Source organism: Xiphophorus maculatus, chromosome 1 (assembly GCF_002775205.1).
Source record: "Xiphophorus maculatus strain JP 163 A chromosome 1, X_maculatus-5.0-male, whole genome shotgun sequence".
NCBI classification, from domain to species: Eukaryota; Metazoa; Chordata; class Actinopteri; order Cyprinodontiformes; family Poeciliidae; genus Xiphophorus; species Xiphophorus maculatus.
The window spans coordinates 4,505,807-4,527,629 of NC_036443.1; the positions used below are offsets into that span (position 1 = coordinate 4,505,807).

The window sequence follows — 21,823 nt, forward strand, 5'->3', positions numbered from 1 at the left end:
ACGGGTGCCAATAAAACGTGGCACCCTGTGAGACAGTTGTACGGTCGCCGTAATTCAGCCATTATGACTCGTTGTTGCCTCAGTCATGAAATATGTAAACACTGACTCCATAAGCACTTTTGAGATATGGATGTGTTCCCATGTGCGGCCCGTCCATCCGATTATGGACGTGTAGAAAGCCTACAGATGAACTGTGGAGACAGCGGCTTTGAGAGGAGGAGCAGCTGCAGCAGCAGCTGATGAACTCTGTTTAGGTGGAGAATAGAAGCTGGGATGTGTTTACATCCTCTGACCTGAGGATTCGGAACATGTGAGAAGTAAAAGTTGTAGAGGTATGCAATGTAAGGAATATGAACATCAGCGGCTTCCAAAAACATTCATGCTCCCTATAGACGTTTTGACATTTATAGCTTCGGTCTATTTTATTGGGATCTTATGCTACTATTCTCTCCCTGACATCGTGGCTGATTTCTTTTGACTTGTGTATGAAGAGATTATGGATTGGGTGAGCGGTGGAAGCCTTTGTGAAAAGATAATTGATAATTGAAATCAGAGAGGTGGAGTACCATATTGAGGAGTAAAAGGACGTACAGTACATTAACATGGGGATAAAACATTGAGTGGCTGAAGAAGGTCAAACTGGAGATGCTCAGTGAATTTTCTAACAATTCAATTCTTTTCCTCTCAGATAATATAGGAACTCAATTTATTTAACCCAACTCTTACACACAAAAGGAAGAATGTGGAAATAAACCAAGCCTTCTTTGTCGTTTAAGCTACTGCTTGAACAATAGTGCACATGCAAGACGCCTGTTCGCTCAGGCACAACACAAATCATAAAACCCTAGTACAACACTGCATGTGTGTATTGGTGCGCATACACACATAAAAAGCAAAAGAACCCAGGCAAACGAGGAAACAGGTCCAGATGAAAGGCCTCTGCTGCTTTTAGACTCCACAGATCTTCAGTAACTCATCTGCTTTGAACTGCAAACGCTGTTCTGACTGGAGACAGGCTTCTTGTTTCTACAGATAAAGCAACTTTTATCTACAAGCTGTCACTTCTTGGAATGTAGATTTCACTTTACTTAATAAAATTAGGATTTTCTCAGACAGAAAAGTATTGGAAGACATAGGTGTTTTAACAAACAAAAGAAAATTCAATAGCTAAGGTTTAGTCCACTTTACTATTAACCCCTTAACATAACCAGTTCAGGGTTGTGCTAACCAGGTCAGGGATATCCAATCCTTGCACTGGATTGGATGCTAGTGCAAGGATTGGATATCCATTACAAGTAATATCCATTACAGACACACCATACTGTGGGGTTCATGCATATGCAAAAGACAAACAATCCAGTTAGGATTTTATGAGTTCTGGTTTTATTTTGTTTATGTGGTGAAGATCAGGGTTCTGATCCATGGTTAGATTTAGGGACTTGGGGATCAATGTAAACGTATAGCAAGTCCTGAGAAGGGGCTTTCAGTTGGATCTTCTCAAGTGATACATTTTGGTCTTCCTCCTTGCAGTGGGAGAATGTAGACGTAGGCATAGGGATAGAGATAAAAGTTATGCAGAGACTTTGACTTTGGGTCAAGGACTTTGAGTCTTTTATATCCAACGTTAATCATTATAAACTGAAATCTTTGTCAGAAAGATTTAGTTTGAACAACCAACAAAAATGTGGGTTTCCCAGTTGATTTCATTTATCCATTTATTGTATATATTTGTATAAATTATTAAAATTATGAAAATTAATTTGAGCTTGGCGGAAAGTAGTCTATATAATCACTGATGCATAATTGATGAATTATTATTTTCAAAATTAAAATGAGTGCTATGGACAGTTTCAAGACCATACAACAAATAAGGTCTTTACTGCATTACTTATCTAACGTCTTCTTTTTTTGACATCAACCATCATGCGGTTGATGAAAGCACAATAGATTCTCGCTACATTTATACATTCCTCTTGATTGTCTGATTGTCCTCTTGATGAATAAAACAACAAATATTCTGAACTTTCAATGATATTTTTTGTCATTAATGTATGCAAAGGATGCTTTTTCACAATTTTAAACATTCAGTATTTATTTTATTTTATTTTTTTGCCACAGATTTTATTTAAAGATGCTTGTTTCTTCTGGTTCAGCTTGCAAAGACTTTAGGATGATGACCTACAATTTTCCGTATCATGCTGGACAGAAACAGGGGTATTTATTGGTCAGGGGGTGATTATAGAAATGATTAGAGTAAACCTCTTTTGTACTGTCTGCTGGCCAGCATGGAGGGGGGGGGGGGGGTTGAGAGGATGCAGAGGTTGGTTGAAGTATAAAAGGAGGGTGTTGCAACAAAACAGAAAGTAAAGGCATTTCATCAGAGAAATTTTACTTGAGGAAAAATTTCTCAGATTAAACTGATAAGATTTGACGAAGGACAGCTACTTTGGTTTGTGGTGCCGTTAGTTACCAGAAACACAATGGGCGATAAGGATAGGTTGCTGACTGTGGAGGAGGAGATGAAGGCAGATTATAATAACCGTTGTTGAGTTCGGGTTTACAGCTGGCTGATTGTTCGTCTGTTTGTTTCCCCACATCGTATTGGACACAAGACCAATCCTCTTACATGTGTCCGACCTGCTTCCATGTAATCCATTGTCTTTTATCCCCATCCAGCTCCGGCACACTTCTGGAGATGACCAAAATTCTTTGTGACATTTCCCAAAAATTTGAAAAATGACAAACCTATGACAAGTTTAGGCCTGCAGTCCTGCTCACTCAACACATTTGGCGTTTGATGTTGGGCAGGTTGCTACAATCCATAGTAGCCACACAGATACACCTGCTGGAAGGAAACAAATGCACCCAGTACAACACTTTCATTCTATTGGCTGAGAGGTTTCCAGGCGACTGTGCCGAAAGGCAGTTCCATGTTTTGTAAGCAAGCAGAGAATCATAGCAGAGACTCTCCAAGCAAGTGTGAGCACAAGGAGAAGTTTTGAGTACAAGAATTATACGTTTTGAGAAGAAAGATATGAAATCCTGTTTTCAAACTGAAAAATGTGTGTTCTTGGATTATGGCGGAAAATTTCCCCCATATAGCTATCTGTGTATCTGGATGCTTTAGGGCACTGGTTTCTGTTTCTTGTCAGCTGTTTTCCGCCTAGCTAGCTTGGTGCACAAGCTAACATCACCTGTAGTATATTGAGGGAAGTAAGAAAATGGAATGTTTCACATTTTATTGAGTGATGCCCCTGTAACCTGCACAAAATAAGGAACCCGTATTTTATTTTGGCGGGTCAATCTGACAGCACCCTTTAAGTTACGGGTCACAGGTGACTCGGATCTCAATCGCTGTTGCTGCTGTCCCTGTGGCCAGCTGCTCGTCTCGGCGTCTTCTAAACTTATAGAAGAATACGGCTGGATCGAGGCTTACAAAAAGGACCGAAGGATTAAATTGGGTGTTTCCTGTCGACCGCTCGACGGTGAGTCGTTTAATTTACGTACTTTGTTTTCTTTGGAAATAGAAATGCGGTGGCGACACGCCCACTTAATCTGTGCATTAATGACTGAAAAGTTTATTTATTGATTTAAAAGGTCATTTTCTTTTTGTTAATTTTGTGGCCGAATAGATTATATATTGTTAAAATATTAAATAGGCCTTTTGATTTTTGTAGATTTGTCCTTTTAGGACAGTTTTAGTTATTTTTTTGATTGATTTTTGCTAACGGCCTATAGAACTCTGGGCTTGGTCATTTGTTTTTATTGGGGAGTTGCGCAACGGGGGAAAAAAAGGGAAAAAAAAACAATTGTTTATTGAAACGATATGGAAGTCAATTAAGTTTAATTGACTGCGTCAATTAAACTTAGATATAATGTGAAAGTGCACTTTAATTTGATCTGTACCGGTAACTTTAATTTGATTTGTACCTTTTACCGGTAACTTTAATAAGGTCTATACCCTTGATTTGAATCTGAATGTAACTTTGAATTTGATCGCGATCTTTAATTGGAAATTCATTTGAAAAAAATCATGAGAAAACACTTTATGGAATATAGTTATTTGTTTATTTTTTTGTAATTGTTGAATGTTTTTTTATTTTGGATAACAGTTTAACAATGTTTAAACATGACAGCTAATTTGTTTTATTTTTATTCATGACCTTGTTTAGGTCAGGTTTTTTCCCACCCCCGGTGTCACGTCAGGATGGCGAGCTACCGGATCACCGCAGCTTCGCGGTAGGATTTAAATGAACCAAGCTATTTTTTTCATTCTGGACCTATTTGCTCTGGATCTTGGAAAAAAAGAAAACAATCAGATATTGATTGATGGACTATTGATCACCTTGGATTCATGAATGGACCAAAATAGAAACTCTTGGGTGACATCAGGGTTTATTGTTTTGTTGCTGAGTGCTTGTTGTTTTTTTTTTTCTCTTCCTTTGTTGTGTTTTTGGTTATATTATAGAAAATCACTGTTATTATAAATATTATTATTATTGCATATCTCCATATATATATGAAAGAAAAAAAACAAGTTGAATACAATAACTTAAACATACTTTTGTCTAATGGTATTTTATTCACACCCACGGGCTCCATAGCCGAATCTAGTTGAGCGCCATTTGTTATATTTGGCCGTAGTCAGGCGCCTAGCCTTAAGTAGCGTTACACGTGGCGAGCTAGCCAGGAGCTTGTGGGTGTGAATATTTTCTGGGTTATTTATTTACATTTTGAACAGTTATTTCAGTTTTGGAAAAAAAAATTTGAGTAAAATATTCAAAACAAATAAAACAATAAAAGATGGATTTTGTTGTGCAATCTGGTATAAACGTATCACAGTCAGTGATGATTACTGGTGCTACTAATACCAACGCCGACGAAGAAATACTCGATTGCTTAAGTAGCTATGGCAAACTTAATCGCACTTTGTATGTAATTGATTCCTCAAGCACTTTTTTTGAAAACCTGATCGTTGAGTTTGCGGATCTAACTGCTTTTTCCGCGTTACAACCGCTTCTACCTTATACTTACGCCTCTAAAACAAATACTGATCTTGTGTTCCGTGTCACTGCTTTGGCGCTCGAGTACGCAGCCACAGTGGACAGCAGCAGCAGCAATCAGCCCAACTACATCGCTGAACTTAAGAAAATCGCTGATCAAAGCGGCCATCGTTTTGAAGATGTCCTGAAGACAGTAATGAGCCAGATTGGCCAACATTTGCATGCAGCAGGAGCAGATGAAGGTGATAATGACGATGATGATGATGATGATGAAGATGACTATGACGATGACATTGATGAGGAGAAGGATAGAGTAAAGGTAAAAGAGGAAGTGGATAAATTCACTGCTTTACAGCCAGCACAAACAGGGCTGAAATCAGGATCGTTATCCTCACTTCCTCCTGCTCATTCCTCCGCGGACCAGGGAGCACGACCCCGTCGCAGGCAAACTGGACCAGCTCCAAGGCTGTCACTGTCCACCAATGACCTTACTCCACCTCAAATACAACGGGTTGTTGTTGAACATGTGGTCAGAAATACTGATTTGACTGGTTCAACCTCGCTTCGTCTCCGTACTTTTTCTGGAAGGCTTCCTAAGCCAAGTAATGAAGCTGATTTTGAGTTTTGGCGTTCCCAGATTGAGTCTCTGCTTGCTGACCCCAACTTTCCAGCGTTGCATGTCACCAGACGAATCACAGAAAGCCTGTCATCACCTGCAGCTGATTTGGTCAAGGGTTTGAGTCCAAACACATTACCAACAGTTTTACTAAACATACTGGATTCTGCTTTTGGAACAGTACAGGATGGTGAAGAGTTGTATGCCCAATATTTAAACATTCTCCAGAATCCAGGCGAGCGACCGTCCACTTACCTGCAAAGGCTTCTGCTCACTCTCAACACTGTTGTGAAGCAAGGAGGGATTTCACCTGCCGACATTAATAAACATCTACTGAAACAGTTTTGTCGTGGGTGTTGGGACAACACTGTCATAACCAAGTTACAGCTGGAACAAAAGAAAGATAACCCACCATCTTTTTCTGAATTGTTGTTGCTACTGAGGACAGAGGAAGACAGACAGCATGCTAAAGAATTACTGATGAAAAAACACATTGGCACACCAAAACAGAAAGTTCACATTCAGTCCCAAAGTGCCTGTCCTTGTGAACATACTACATCCAATGAAGAGCTGAAAGAAATGAAAAAACAACTTCAGAAATTACAGCAGCAAATGTCTCAACTTCTGTCCAGGAAGAGTCCAGCTGAATCCAAGTCCATGTCAAGGCAGAACCAATCCTACTCTCCTTCACCTCAGTTAAAAACAAAGCCCAAGCCTTGGTATTGTTTTAAGTGTGGAGAAGATGGCCATCTTTCCTCCTCCTGCACAAATAAAGCAAACCCCAGTCTCGTTGAGCAGAAAAAGAAACTGTTACGCCAAAAGCAGCAAGCATGGGATGCCAAGAATTCAAAATCATTAAACTAGAAACAGTTTCTGTTGTGGGACACACAGAAGCTGTGTATATGAACAGTCCCAAAGAACGCAAAAATGAAAATATTGCCACGAGGTCTTGTTGGCACAAAGAGCACAGGTCAGGTTCAAATAAAAGGAGATCAGTTCAACTGCCTCCTTGATTCCGGCTCACAGGTTACTACTATCCCCTACTCTTTCTACAATACTTACCTCATGGATCATAAAATCAAACCAATAAACAACCTGTTGGAAATAGAAGGGGCAAATGGACAAACAGTGCCTTACCTGGGATATGTAGAGGTCAACATAACCTTCCCGCCTGAATTGTTTGGTTTACCTGTTGAAGTAGATACACTTGCTCTTATAGTACCTGATATTAAACCATCTCAACATTTGATTCTCATTGGCACCAACACCTTAGATGTTGCTTACAGCAAACAATTTGGTACTCATCCTGACCAGTCATTTCAACCTATGATCTCTGGGTATATAGCAGTGTATAAGATCCTCCAACACCGCTATGCCCAGAGTTTGAATGACTATAGTGCAACTGTCACCCTGCAGTCTAATCGGCCTCAAGTCATCACTGCTGGTCAAACCACAGTTGTAGAAGGATGCTTAGCTGCAAGACTATGGCAAGATGAAAAACAAGTCCTCCTTGAACATCCAAGTTCCTATGCCCTCCCTGGTGGGCTTATGGTAAAAACCTGCCTTATTGACTTGCCTCAACACCGGCCTTGTCATCTGCCAGTTGTTGTAAGCAATGAGTCTGACCATGAGATTCACATTCCAGCACGAGCAGTCATAGCAGAAATCAGCACTTTCCGGAGTGTGATCTCACAAGAGCAAACAGTCCAAAATTCAACCCAGTCTACAGAGTCGCTACAATCATCTCAACCACAATACAACTTTGGAGACTCACCTTTATCTCCAGAATGGAAGCAGCGAATCATCCAAAAACTCAACGGTATTCCTGAGGTGTTTGCAAAGCACGAGCTGGACTTCGGCCGGACAGATAAAGTTAAACATCAAATCAAGCTGTCTGATCCCACTCCTTTCAAACAAAGGCCAAGACCAATCCACCCTCAGGATGTCGACGCTGTAAGAAAACATTTGCAAGAGCTTTCTGATTCTGGAGTCATACGTGAGTCTGATTCGCCATTTGCTTCTCCAATTGTGGTTGTTCGCAAGAAGAATGGCAGTGTACGTCTCTGTATCGACTACAGGAAGCTAAATCTTCAAACAATAAAGGACGCCTATGCTCTACCCAAGCTTGAAGATGCATTTTCTGCCCTTTCTGGATCAAAGTGGTTCACTGTGTTAGACCTTAAGTCGGGCTATTATCAGATTGAGATGGAGGAAAAGGATAAATCTAAAACTGCCTTTGTATGTCCATTGGGGTTTTGGGAATTCAACCGCATGCCACAAGGGGTCACCAATGCCCCAAGCACATTCCAAAGGTTGATGGAAAGATGCATGGGAGAGTTAAATCTAAAAGAAGTTTTGGTTTTCATCGATGATTTGATCATCTTTGCACCTACTTTGGAGGAACATGAAGAACGCCTGATGAAAGTTCTCAACAAACTTAAGGACTTTGGGTTGAAGTTGTCAGTCGAGAAATGTGTGTTTTTCCAAACATCTGTGAAATATCTGGGACATGTAGTGTCCCAGAATGGTGTTGAGACAGATCCTGATAAGATCAAAACACTCACCTCCTGGCCAGTGCCCAAAAACCTGAAAGAGCTGAGGTCTTTTCTCGGTTTCTCTGGATATTACCGCCGTTTCGTCCAAGGATATTCAGCCATAGTTAAGCCACTGCATGACCTGACTGCTGGTTATCCGCCATCCCAGAAGAAATTGAGACCAACTGTAAAACCTGAGAATTACTTGAACCCCAAAGCACCATTTGGAGGACGGTGGACACCAGTGTGCCAGCAGGCTTTTGAAACCATCATCGAGAAACTAACTTCTGCTCCTGTACTGGCATTTGCTGATCCACAAAAGCCCTACACACTCCACACCGACGCCAGCTCCACCGGTCTTGGCGCGGTGTTGTATCAGGAGCAGGACGGAAAGAACAGGGTTGTGGCATATGCCAGCAGAGGTCTCTCACGGAGTGAGTCCAAGTACCCTGCTCATAAATTGGAGTTTCTCGCTCTGAAATGGGCGGTGACGGAGAAATTTAATGATTACCTCTACGGTGCTCAGTTCACAGTTGTCACAGACAGCAATCCACTAACTTATCTGTTATCCTCAGCAAAACTCGATGCTACCAGTTACAGATGGCTTTCAGCTTTGTCTACTTTCACATTCAAGATCATCTACAGAGCTGGAAAGCAGAACATGGATGCTGATGGATTGTCTCGACGACCTCATGGTGAGCTGTTTGATGATCCTACCTCCAGGAAGGAACATGAACGAGTCCTAAAATTTGCCCAGCAACACCTCAACGAACCAGATTATGTCTCCATTGATCAGCACACCATCGAAGCAGTTTGTGCTCGTCACCTGGTGTACAGCTCAGATGTACATCTTGACCATGCTCTGGTGTTGTCTATGTCAACCCATGTCAACAGTCTACCTGACAGTTTTACTGACGATGAACAGTTCAGCTCCCCTTTACTTCCTCGATTCTCAGCAGATGACATTGCAGCCAAGCAGCGTGACGACCCTGTTATCCGCCATGTCATAGCTCAGCTGGAACGAGGAGAGTCACCATCACCATCGGTGAAGGAAGAACTTCCTGAACTGCCTTTTCTACTCCGAGAAGTAAATAAAATGGAGCTCCAAAACAACCTTCTCATTAGGAGGAGACAAGTGGGAAGTGAATCCAGATGCCAACTAGTATTACCTGAGGAGTATCGAGCTGTTGTGCTGCACCAACTGCATAACCAAATGGGTCATATGGGAATTGACAGAACTCTAGACTTGGTCCGTTCCCGTTTCTACTGGCCCAGGATGTTCATTGATGTTGTCAATAAAGTTAGAACCTGTGAAAGATGTGTGAGACGCAAATCATTGCCTGAACGAGCTGCACCTTTGGTCAACATCAAAACCACTCATCCTTTGGAGTTGGTGTGTATGGATTTCCTCTCTGTAGAACCGGATCGTAGAATCAAAGACATCCTTGTTATTACAGACCACTTTACAAAGTATGCCATTGCTGTGCCTACTCCAAACCAAAAAGCTAAGACCGTTGCTAAGTGTTTGTGGGATAATTTCCTTATGCATTACGGCATTCCAGAAAAGCTGCACAGTGATCAGGGCCCAGATTTTGAATCACGAACCATCCGAGAACTCTGTGAAATGGCCAACATTCACAAAATAAGAACCACTCCATACCATCCAAGAGGAAATCCTGTTGAACGTTTTAATCGAACACTGCTGGACATGTTAGGAACACTAACTGAAAAAGAAAAATCTCACTGGACGGATTTCGTAAAACCACTAGTGCATGCTTACAACTGCACAAAAAACGATGTTACAGGATACTCACCATATGAGCTGATGTTCGGACGCCAACCCCGCCTACCGGTGGATTTAGCTTTTGGACTGCCATTAAATGAGGATGGATTTTGTTCCCACACACAGTATGTGCAAAAGTTAAAGTCCCACCTGGAGGAAAGTTACAAACTGGCCAGTAAGAACTCAGCTAAAGTGATGCAGCGTAACAAAACCCGATTTGACCAGAAAGTTACTGCATCAGAACTAAATGTTGGAGACAGAGTTCTAGTAAGGAACGTGCGACTAAGGGGGAAACACAAACTCGCAGATAAGTGGGAGTCGTCTGTGTATATTGTTGTGAAGAAAGCCGGCAATCTTCCTGTGTACACAGTCAGACCGGAAGGCCAGAACAAACCACTAAGAACCCTGCATCGAGACCTTTTATTGCCATGTGGGTACTTACCTGTTCCTGAAAAAGAGATACCTACCAGAGATAAAAAGAAATCTCCTGTGTCTTCTCCAGTATCTGCTGATGATGAAGAGGATCCATCAGAGGATGAACTAATTGATCCACCTCTGTACATTCCATCATCTGTTGAACCTGTCAAATTTACAATTGATATTGACCTGCCTCCTATCGATCAGTCTGTTCTAAGCACTGAACAGTTTGTTCCCTTCACGCAATCTCCAGCACCTGTAACTGAAGAGGACAATGATGCTGAGGATGATGAACCCAAACCTGTGGAAGGGGAACCCACAACTGTTAAAGAGGAACAACTAGCAATAGACAGTGAGGAACCTGAAATTGACTCTGAACAAATCAATCCTGCTGAAGTCTCCAGAGTTGAAGGAAGACTCTCTCCAGATCCTGATACTCCAGAGTCTGACAATGCAGGACTTGACATACAAGAACCTGATGTACCTGACATTTCCAGCCATGCTGAACAACCTCACTCACCAGTGGATTCAGTATCTCTGGACACTGAGGACCAACCTCTGAGACGTTCCAGCCGCACAAGAAATCCACCTGATCGACTGCAGTACACTAAACCTGGCGAACCATTACTGAAAAGCATTCAGGCTTTGCTCCACGGTTTGAGCTCTGCTTTCTCCTTCGCCCTCCAAGAAGATGAAGAAAAACAGTGTTTTGCTCCGTACTCTAGTCAGCCACCTATTTGCTGCCAGCCTGGCACATGTACGAGGACGTACATGGGATCAGGAGGGGAGGGTGTAACCTGCACAAAATAAGGAACCCGTATTTTATTTTGGCGGGTCAATCTGACAGCACCCTTTAAGTTACGGGTCACAGGTGACTCGGATCTCAATCGCTGTTGCTGCTGTCCCTGTGGCCAGCTGCTCGTCTCGGCGTCTTCTAAACTTATAGAAGAATACGGCTGGATCGAGGCTTACAAAAAGGACCGAAGGATTAAATTGGGTGTTTCCTGTCGACCGCTCGACGGTGAGTCGTTTAATTTACGTACTTTGTTTTCTTTGGAAATAGAAATGCGGTGGCGACACGCCCACTTAATCTGTGCATTAATGACTGAAAAGTTTATTTATTGATTTAAAAGGTCATTTTCTTTTTGTTAATTTTGTGGCCGAATAGATTATATATTGTTAAAATATTAAATAGGCCTTTTGATTTTTGTAGATTTGTCCTTTTAGGACAGTTTTAGTTATTTTTTTGATTGATTTTTGCTAACGGCCTATAGAACTCTGGGCTTGGTTATTTGTTTTTATTGGGGAGTTGCGCAACGGGGAAAAAAAAAGGAAAAAAAAACAATTGTTTATTGAAACGATATGGAAGTCAATTAAGTTTAATTGACTGCGTCAATTAAACTTAGATATAATGTGAAAGTGCACTTTAATTTGATCTGTACCGGTAACTTTAATTTGATTTGTACCTTTTACCGGTAACTTTAATAAGGTCTATACCCTTGATTTGAATCTGAATGTAACTTTGAATTTGATCGCGATCTTTAATTGGAAATTCATTTGAAAAAAATCATGAGAAAACACTTTATGGAATATAGTTATTTGTTTATTTTTTTGTAATTGTTGAATGTTTTTTTTATTTTGGATAACAGTTTAACAATGTTTAAACATGACAGCTAATTTGTTTTATTTTTATTCATGACCTTGTTTAGGTCAGGTTTTTTCCCACCCCCGGTGTCACGTCAGGATGGCGAGCTACCGGATCACCGCAGCTTCGCGGTAGGATTTAAATGAACCAAGCTATTTTTTTCATTCTGGACCTATTTGCTCTGGATCTTGGAAAAAAAAAGAAAACAATCAGATATTGATTGATGGACTATTGATCACCTTGGATTCATGAATGGACCAAAATAGAAACTCTTGGGTGACATCAGGGTTTATTGTTTTGTTGCTGAGTGCTTGTTGTTTTTTTTTTTCTCTTCCTTTGTTGTGTTTTTGGTTATATTATAGAAAATCACTGTTATTATAAATATTATTATTATTGCATATCTCCATATATATATGAAAGAAAAAAAACAAGTTGAATACAATAACTTAAACATACTTTTGTCTAATGGTATTTTATTCACACCCACGGGCTCCATAGCCGAATCTAGTTGAGCGCCATTTGTTATATTTGGCCGTAGTCAGGCGCCTAGCCTTAAGTAGCGTTACACCCCTGTGTGGGATGCTGGTCTTCATCTTGACTCAGCGTCTCAGCCCCTTAGAGTCTTGGTCTTGTCAAGGTCTCGATACGCCCTGGTCTTGGTCTTGACTTGGTCTCAGGTTATCTCGTCTTGACTAACATTCATCCCATGTCGAAGCATGATCTGACACAGTAGCTGTAGCTAGCTAGCGGTGTGACATCATAATTCCCCTCCTACTGAAATCTGATTTTTCAAAGTAGAATTCAGACGTTAGGAGTTCATGGCAAATAGTGATTTCAGAATACAAACACATTAGAGATGGACATTCAAAAATGCCCTGCTATGAAGAACAAACAAATACACATTTCAACTCATTGAGGCTTATTTTCCATCTCTTAAATTCTTACCCCTAAGAAATGCCCCATCCTTTCTTGCTAGAGAAGCTTGCTGTCTGTCTAGTAAATGTCAAGTTCAAAGGAAGAGCTGAAAAAGTAATTTGTAGAAAAATAAAAAGGCCACTATTAATGGAGTGCAAAAAGAGAAACAAAGATGGGAAGTGACTTTACCAGTCATTAGCACATTGTTAAAGTGTTAGATGGAATTTCCACAAAAATGAATGTATATGTCCATTTGGTTATCTGTAAGACAATGTTGCGCATGACATTTTATATCTTTGGGACTGAAACAAAGATGTTCCCTGTTTTAAACTTTATTGCTTCTTATTTCTTGCCAAGTTGTTATTCCTTCAAAAGTAGAAAAATCTGAAATGATGATCAGCAGACAGAAACCTTCTTGATGGTCTCAGTTGTTTCTCAAATGAGTTTATTCAATGTTGCAAGAACTATTCATGCACCACAGTGTAATCTGAGGAAGAACCCACGGCTGGTGTGGAGTTTCACCAGAGAGTGTGTGGATGTCTGCATGTGTGTGATGCAGTGACGGCCAAACTCATTTCTGTTTGGATGTGTTTCTGAATCGAGGACATTGTTCTTCACATCTAAAACAGTCTAGCTCTGTTTGTCTGAGAGCTAAACATTGCTGCTCTTTTATTACTTCCCTTTGTTCAGAAATTATGAAATTATATGTCTGCAACAGCAAATGGATTTTTTCCAAAAGGAAAATTGCTCAATTATGGATTCCCATAATCGCAGGCTGATGGCAGTTGTTGCAAGGTCTGAAAGAACTACTGTTGCAGCTTTTTTTCATACATTTTCAAGCACTGTGTCATTTTCAAGGCTTATATGGACGCAAACATTTATTGTTGTGCTTCAAATCAACAAATTTATAACAGTTTGACACAATATTTCTAAAACAAGTAGAGTTTCCTTTTGTTTTTTTTGTTTTTTTCAGCATCCTGATGGATACTGGATGACTTCATCCACATTTGTGTCACATATATTTTCTAATCTGTATTGCCAAATGGCAATAAAATGTTGCGTTGGATATCCCAACAAAGCATGTGGTATGTGGTAAAGCCTCCCATTCAACAGGTGGCACCAGAGACAATTGACAAAGAACACTGAGTACACTTCCAAGCAGAACATGAGATAAAAATAGAGAAGTTTACTTAAAACAGATGGTGGATGAGGAAATCTGGGTTCAGGGTGAGTTCAACCCTTTGCCACTCAGAGCCCTAGTTTTTATGTAAGTTTTGCCATTTTGTTCCTCCTATCTCCATTTTGTACTTGTAAACAAAACAATTCACACCCATGCAAACGATCTGTGGCGTAACTTTAGAGGATTTCCATTACTGGAGGGAGAAATAGTGATAAAAATGCTTAAATCCCATGCATAATTTAATTTAATACAGTGAAAGCTCAAAGCATTCACTAACTGAATACTTTGTTGTGTAGTCCCAACCATTGAACTTTGACACCATATAGGAGCTCATTCTGCAGATGTTTGCTGGAAGTTAAAGTGTTTATAATTTTTCCACTTAACTTTAAAATCTATTTTTCTTTTTTTTTTATCAAACAATACCAATTTTAGTTACTTTTTTCTAAGACAGTATTTCTATATAAAAAGAGTGGTGCAAGCTTTGGAATCTTGCTGACGCTACACCTTTAATAGGACGTCAACAATTTAGACGCCAAAACATAACTTATAAATATGTATCTTAATGGATTTAAAATACAGACCTCCAAAGCAAGAAAGTCCCATCCATCTCTTCAGAGACTATGACCCAAAAATTAGGGCAGGACACAACTGTGTAAATTATTATTTCTCCCAATGAGCCAGATTTCCCCTTTAGAATTTCATCCGGGCCAATCAGTGAACAGAAGGAGGAGTTGTGAACTATGATTTGGGCTGTTTTAGAAGTGTAGTCTGCCTATGGTTGTAGTTTGGCAATGGCAGTAAAGGAAGTGAATGAAACTGTTCAGTTCGTGTTGGCCGTGCTTCCAATTAACATTGAATTACCTGAATTTGAATTAACATTAACAAGTCATGTGGTTCACCTTGGTTATTCTGTCTTCGCAGTGGGGGATGGTAATTTCCAGAAACGTTCATAGTGTATGTACTGGTGCAGTACATCACAGCCAAATGCTAGCGATTGGCAGAGTCCACGAATCCAGGGAGCCGTTGTTTCTCTATAGCTGAGGGTCCAGACACTATGGATGAAGCAAAACGAAGAACAAGAGGCTGGTTTTTACCAGGATAATTAAATTGTAGCACATCCAGAAAAACACACACACCCTCAGAGGCTGAATCACCTCTGGCCGTCACTGTGACGTTGAGGTGAAAGAAGAAAAGGCGCGCCGCAGGTAACTGGGAGTATTCCATAAGTTACCCAATCTCTTATCTTTCAGCATCGGTAACCCAAACAAAAAACACACAGCACTTGTGAAACCTCTTCAAAACCTCCTGTTTTTAGTTCCCTTTACACTTCCAATCTCTTTTCCTTTTGCGTCAACTCTTCTTGTGTTCCAATGCAGCACAATCTGATGAACACATACCACACACACTGTTCTCTTTGGCTACTGGCATGGAGTCTTCCTCTGTGGAGTAAGTGCTCTGACAAACAGGCTTGTTTAAGCTTGTGTTATCATCAGTGAGAACGTGAGAACAGGTCCAAATCTGTTGTTGTGTGAGTGGAGAGTGATGGATAATATTTTAATCAGCCCAGTTTTTATTCTGACTCACGTTGGAGGTTCTGAGCTGTGATTTGTGCTCACAGAGAACTCCATGGACTCCGTCTAGTGACTAGACTCTAGTCCAATGCTCAAAGCTCAAAGTCGTATGTGGCTTGAAGTGAGATTTAAAAGCACACACAGTTGTATAAAAAATACTTAGGCCTATTCATAACCCTTTCTTTGCTCTGTCGAAGTATTCATACCTCAACGTTTTCTTTATACTTCTATAAGCAAAGTATATACTAATGTATTTCAATGGAATATGGTGTGATAAAACACAAATTAGTGCAGAAAATAAAAAGAACAATTTGATTTCTACAAAACAACAATTGCATAAAAAATATGCAACATAAATAAATGACTGAATAAATATTAACTCCTTTTGAAGTGACTGAAGTAATTCAACAGAGGTAAAGTCAATTGGTGCTGTAGTCTTACAATGAGTGTAATGGGGGTGAGATGAGTGCAGTGAGTGGTGCTAAAAGCTGGCGCCAGTCACTTCATAGAAATTGTTAAATACGAAAAAATTTAACAAATGGAATCTTCAATGGAAGATTTATATGGAATCATAGTCATGTTTGAATCTCCCAGTCAAACTGAGAGCTATGAAACACTGAGAATCAGTGACGAGACCTGAAAAGTTTTGTTCGCAGATGTTCTCCATCTAGTCTGAGTTGGAGATGTTTTGCAACAACAACAACAACAAAAAAAATAGAAGAAGAATGAGAAAACATGTCATCTTTAAACATGCCGTCCTGGTATAAAAATTCCCCAAATAATTTGCAGCTGCCATTGCAGGAAAATAATGGTTCTACAAAGCACTGATAGACAAGGACTGAATGTAAATGGATGCCACAACTTTTCACACTGCAAAAACACAAAATCTTACCAAGTAATATTGTTCTGGTTTCTGGTGTAAACATCTTACTACACTTTTATTATAGGATTTATTGGCTCAATTGGATTTATTGGTCTTTATTTGAGAGAGGTCAGACAGGAAAGTGGGTTATGAGAGAGGAGGAAGACATGCAGAAAGGCCTCCATACATGGGTTGTGCTTTACCCCTGTGCCGCCACAGCACGCCAATATCTTAGTATACTTGTAATAAGACAAAACTAACTCACAAGTAACTGTTCAGCATACAGTAGGATATTATTTTAAGTCAATAATTCCTTTGGGGCTGTTGTTAATGTTTATTTTAGTAATTAAGTAATCTATCATGTATCCTGACAATTAATAGAGTAATGAAATAAAAAAAATTGGATAAAGTAAAGTATTGGTAAACATGTTCCACTGGCATATTATTTCACATATACCATGGGAAAAATATCTTTTTAAAAGTGAAATTATGTACCAATGGAACAATTGCTTTTTCATTAATATTAAGGAATTGTTGACTTAAAACAATCTTCTATATCTTCCTGGACAGTTACTTGATAGTTAGTATTCTTTTATTTCAAGTGTACTAACACATTTATTCTAGAAGTCAAAAATACTTGGGAATATTTCATGTTTGTGTGGTGCAGGACATTCATTCATTCAGCACAAATAACCAATTAACTTTTAAACACCTGTATAGAAAGGATGGTGGGAAGATTTTCAGACAGACAAATGACTGAATACACCTAAATTCCATGTTGATATGGATTCAGTTTGTGTGTAAAATCTTGCTGGCATTACATGTGGCCTTCTTGTTATGATAGATGGGTCTTTGAGCTTTACCTGTCACTTTTTTTTTGTATTTGGATTATTTTTGGGTTGCGATTGTATTTTGGTTTCTGTCACTGACAGGGTTCCATACAATATTTACAAATGTCGAAACATTTGCACCTTCTGTCAGGGATGGATTCTCAAGGCTGCAAAGCTCGGCAGACCTGGTGCAATATTGTGCCTAAATATTCAAATTAAATTGCTCTAAATGATATCTACAGCATCAGAAATTACATTTTATCTTTACTTCATGCAAAAGCCTCTTGGTTGATGTAATGCAAAGACTCTGAACATGTAATGCCACACACATAAAACAGAAGTGGTAAAGGACACCTCCTGAGGCCTATAATAAATGTAATAGCACAAATACATGAAGTTGCAGTGGACAAAAAATATGGAACTTTTTTTGTAATGTTTTAATTGCGTGAGATGTTCGTTTATGTTCTTTAAAACCCATATAGATATTCTGCCCCACTGCGTCCTGCAGGAGGGCAAAAAACTGCTCACCGACCATGACTACCATTGGTTTTAGCTGAGAAAGTTGCCAATAAAACACGCTAAACCTTAAATGTGATATATAAAAGAAAAACTGACCCAGTGGTTTGCTACAAATAGTCAATGACTAGAAAACAAGAACAGGAAAAAGTTTTAATAAAAAAAATAGTGAGGGAGAGAGAAGTAGGTTATGCTAGCTTGACTTTGACAATCGTAACATGTACTTGATGCATGTTATGTATTTGCTGTAAACTTCGGTGTGTGTCAGTTCACTTGAAAAACATAAACGCAATCTACACTTAAAATTGTAATGGACTGAGTGTTCTGTTCTTTTTGTGGGAAATGTTTACTTTGTTTTTTGGTGTTAGATTCTGATACACTAGTGGAGCTGTTGTCAGTCGGTTGCCATGGCAACGAGTCTGCATACACAGCATAGTCCAGGGCGAGACAGAGAGAGAAATGAAGAATACTAGTGGTTTTGAGTTGTTCAACATTTATTTCTGGATTATTTTCCCTTTGCTGCGGCACATTGCACTAAATCAATGATACATCTCCAGGTTTCATTTTCTTAACGGAATTGTTCCACCGTGGCAGGGCGGCTACGGATGGGACGTTTTTGCCCTCCAGCGTTGTGCGCATGTGCCAAAATTTCCACACGCAAACAGTGACGTGCAACGTGTCAATAAGCTGTCAAAGAGGGACTCCCAGACTGGCATGACTATATGGGACAGGAAGCTGCTTGGCATCACTTCCCCTCTGCTAACTCTGGTCCTGGAGGAAAATCCCATAAACAGAGACAGATGTGAGGAGGAGGAGGAGGAGGAGGAGGAGGAGGAGGAGGAGGAGGAGGAGGAGGAGGAGGAGGAGGAGGAGGAGGAGGAGGAGGAGGAGGAGGAGGGGCGTAGCTGTCTGGTTGCCGATCAAACACAAACGGTGGAGTTTGACAGGCAGATGAAGCCGTAGATGTCGGAGGCGTTTATGAAAGAATATATTTACTGACGCTTTCCAATTTATTTATTTATTTTTTTCTATTGATGACGGCGAGACAATATGGGAGCTGTCGCGCAAACCGTGTAGTCAAATCCAAGTAGATAAAAAAAAAGCAGAGAGGAAGCGCATGGGGGAGGATGACAGAAAGTTTGAAAGAGCTGTGAACATCCAGCGCACAGCGATAACACGGCGGCATAAAGTGTCACGATACCCAAGGTCTTGTTTTGTCTCTGAGAGAATCAGAGACCAGGTGGTGGATGGGGAGAGACGGGGTGAATGTGTGATGAAGACAGAGAAGTGAATGATGCCTGGCGGAGGGATGGAGGAGCTCCGGGGAGGAAAAAAAAAAAAAAAAAAAACTCGGCTCAGCCTATAAAAACCTCTTTCATGTGCGATTGGGGCCGAGCGTCTGACTCCACCTTATCTCGCCCAACAGACCGGCTATCGCTTTCTCCGCGCCGGCTGGCTCGGAACGTCTGAAACTTTGGCCCGCTTTCCGCGTCCCAGTTCTCCTGTCTGGAATGATTCCAGCAAGACTCCGTAGCACAGGGCTGCACTGTTATTTTCTGACACGTCATGCTATTCAAATGTCATTAAACATGTTAGGAGGAGAGAGTGAGGGGAATGCCATTTTATAGAGGTAAAAGATCTGACTCATGGTTGTGTAACGCAGGGAGTAATGATCATTGCAAAAGTATTCGCAATCTTAAACTTTCTAAATGGTTTTTTTTTTTTTTTTTTTTTTTTTTTTTTTTTTTTTACATTGCCACAAACTGCAGTGCATTTAAGGGATGCAAATGCAAATTAGCTTATCTTCAACCTTCCTGAAATAACCCTAACCACTGAATGGTTTAGATCAAAGCATGTGATTGTTAAAATGGCCCAGTCAAAGTCCAGAACCCAGATCCAATTAATCTGGGATCTGATTAATTGGATCTCTGATTATATCCTCTCATCCAGTCTGACATAGCTTCGCATATTCTTCAAGAAAAAAGGGCAAAAAATCTAACCTTTCTCAACCCATATTTTTAAAGTGACAGTAAATGAAAAATTGACTTTTTTAAGCTTTACGAGGCGTTATAATGTTATTTCCTCATCAAAAACATACCTAGAGTGTTGCTTTGATTCTTTGATGCATGTTTGAGAAATCCTTTAATTTCCACCATTCAGCTACAAAGCGCCTGGTTGGACTGAGCCCTGCCTTCAAGTATGAAGTTCCTGTTTGGAGCTGCAGTTTCCAACCTTAGGAGCTTCTGCTCCTTCAGACTAACCAGCTGAAATTAGCAAACATGGAACTGCCCTTCTGCTGAGCTTATTTAAAGGAGCTACTTCTCATTTCTACCAGCAAAAACGTTGTTAAAGGGTTAATAGGGGAGCCATGTTGTGATGACTTCCTTAAGGTGGAGTTTCAGAAAGAGCAGGAGTTTCTTGAAGAGACAGGGGCCCAATGTCAAGGTGTTAAATTATAAAATCAAATTTCTTTTAAATCATATTTTGATACATCTTTATTTTTTATAACAACGATGAAGTTAACATAGTTACTTTATTATGCTATAAAATATCACTAAGTGGCTGGAAAACACATAATACCGCCCCCTTAAAGATCTAAAATTACAAAATTTTCCCAAAATGTTCCATTGTGATATTAAAAAATGGGCAAAATCTGTTACTGGATGATGATCCTGCAGCCTCTGTAAGGTAGAAATTGATTTAGTTATGTAGCAGACCTGTTCATCTGAGAGGAGAGTGATTTGTAAGGCTTTAGCACCAGTCAAGCATCTGCATAATCCTGTTAATCACTCCTGGCTTCTCTCTCTCTCTCTTTTCTTTCTTTCTCTCTCTCTCTCTCTCCTTTTTTTTCTTTCTCTCTCTCTCTCTCTCCTTTTTTTTTCTTTCTCTCTCTCTCTCTCCTTTTTTCATCTCACTCTGGTTTTCTGAGGCTCAGCCTTGTCTGCATCTTACGTAAGCTCTGGCGCAAAAAGAACGAAAAGGGAATCGTGGAACACAGAACACGTCCCAGCCTCGTTTTCTTCATCAAAAGACCTACTTATGGAATTCATATTTCATCCTGACTTCTCACTCCAGCTGTTAAATTGGTGCACTCAGCTTCAGATATTTAGCAAAATCTTTGGAAAAAAAAAAAAGTTTGACAATATCAAAACTGTGAACATCTCTGATGTGCCCAGACGGTCACGGTAGTCTCAAGTTGTTAAAGAAAAATAAAAAAAAGGCAACCAGACTGGATTCACCTCCCTCCCCCTCACAATTGTTCACCAACACACACACAGCGGACCCCGAAGGCTGCCAAATGTCAACTCTGATCTGGGGCAGGCTCCTTGCAGGCACAGCATGGACGGACACACAGCCAGATGAGCTCCCGCATCCAGAGGAGCGTGTGGTTACTACGGTAACCCTTGCCTCTCCGTCGTAGAAACACTGGACAGCTGTGGTGTTGGGTGGTGAAGGGGGCGCGGGGGGTTGTATTGTCTGGAAGGCAGTTAGTGGTTTGTCATGTGGTATTACGCCAAGCAGAGAGAGATGTGTGTATGTGGAGCAAATGTTGGGCATTTAAAGTGTGTGTGTGTGTTTGTGTGTGTGTGTGTGTGCGTGTGTGTGTGTGGGTGTGTGTGTGTGTGTGTGTGTGTGCGTGTGTGTGTGCGTGTGTGTGCGTGTGCGTGCGTGTGTGTGTGTGTGTGTGTGTGTGTGTGTGTGTGTGTGTGTGTGTGTGTGTGTGTGTGTGTGTGTTTGGTGGGGGGTGGGATAATAAAACACAAACAAAGAGCCCCACTGGTTCAATATTCATTTATAGTGGTTTTTATTATCTTCTTTTACAACGTCTGATTTAGATTTAGTGGTCATTAACAGCAGCACACAGAGCCAGGGGGCTTGGTGTGCTAAGGATTACTCAGACCTCTTCTCTCTACCTGTAGGCTCCACTGTGAGGCAGACGTAAACATGTTT

The 21,823-nt window shown here is 40.4% G+C and overlaps 1 long non-coding RNA gene across 1 annotated transcript; it reads left to right on the plus strand.

Moving 5' to 3' along the window:
• Positions 1–3,266: 3,266 nt before the first annotated feature.
• Positions 3,267–4,307, plus strand: LOC111605931. Its single transcript, XR_002751916.1, has 2 exons — positions 3,267–3,485; positions 4,173–4,307. It is a non-coding gene; the product is annotated as an uncharacterized LOC111605931 (long non-coding RNA).
• Positions 4,308–21,823: the final 17,516 nt, after the last annotated feature.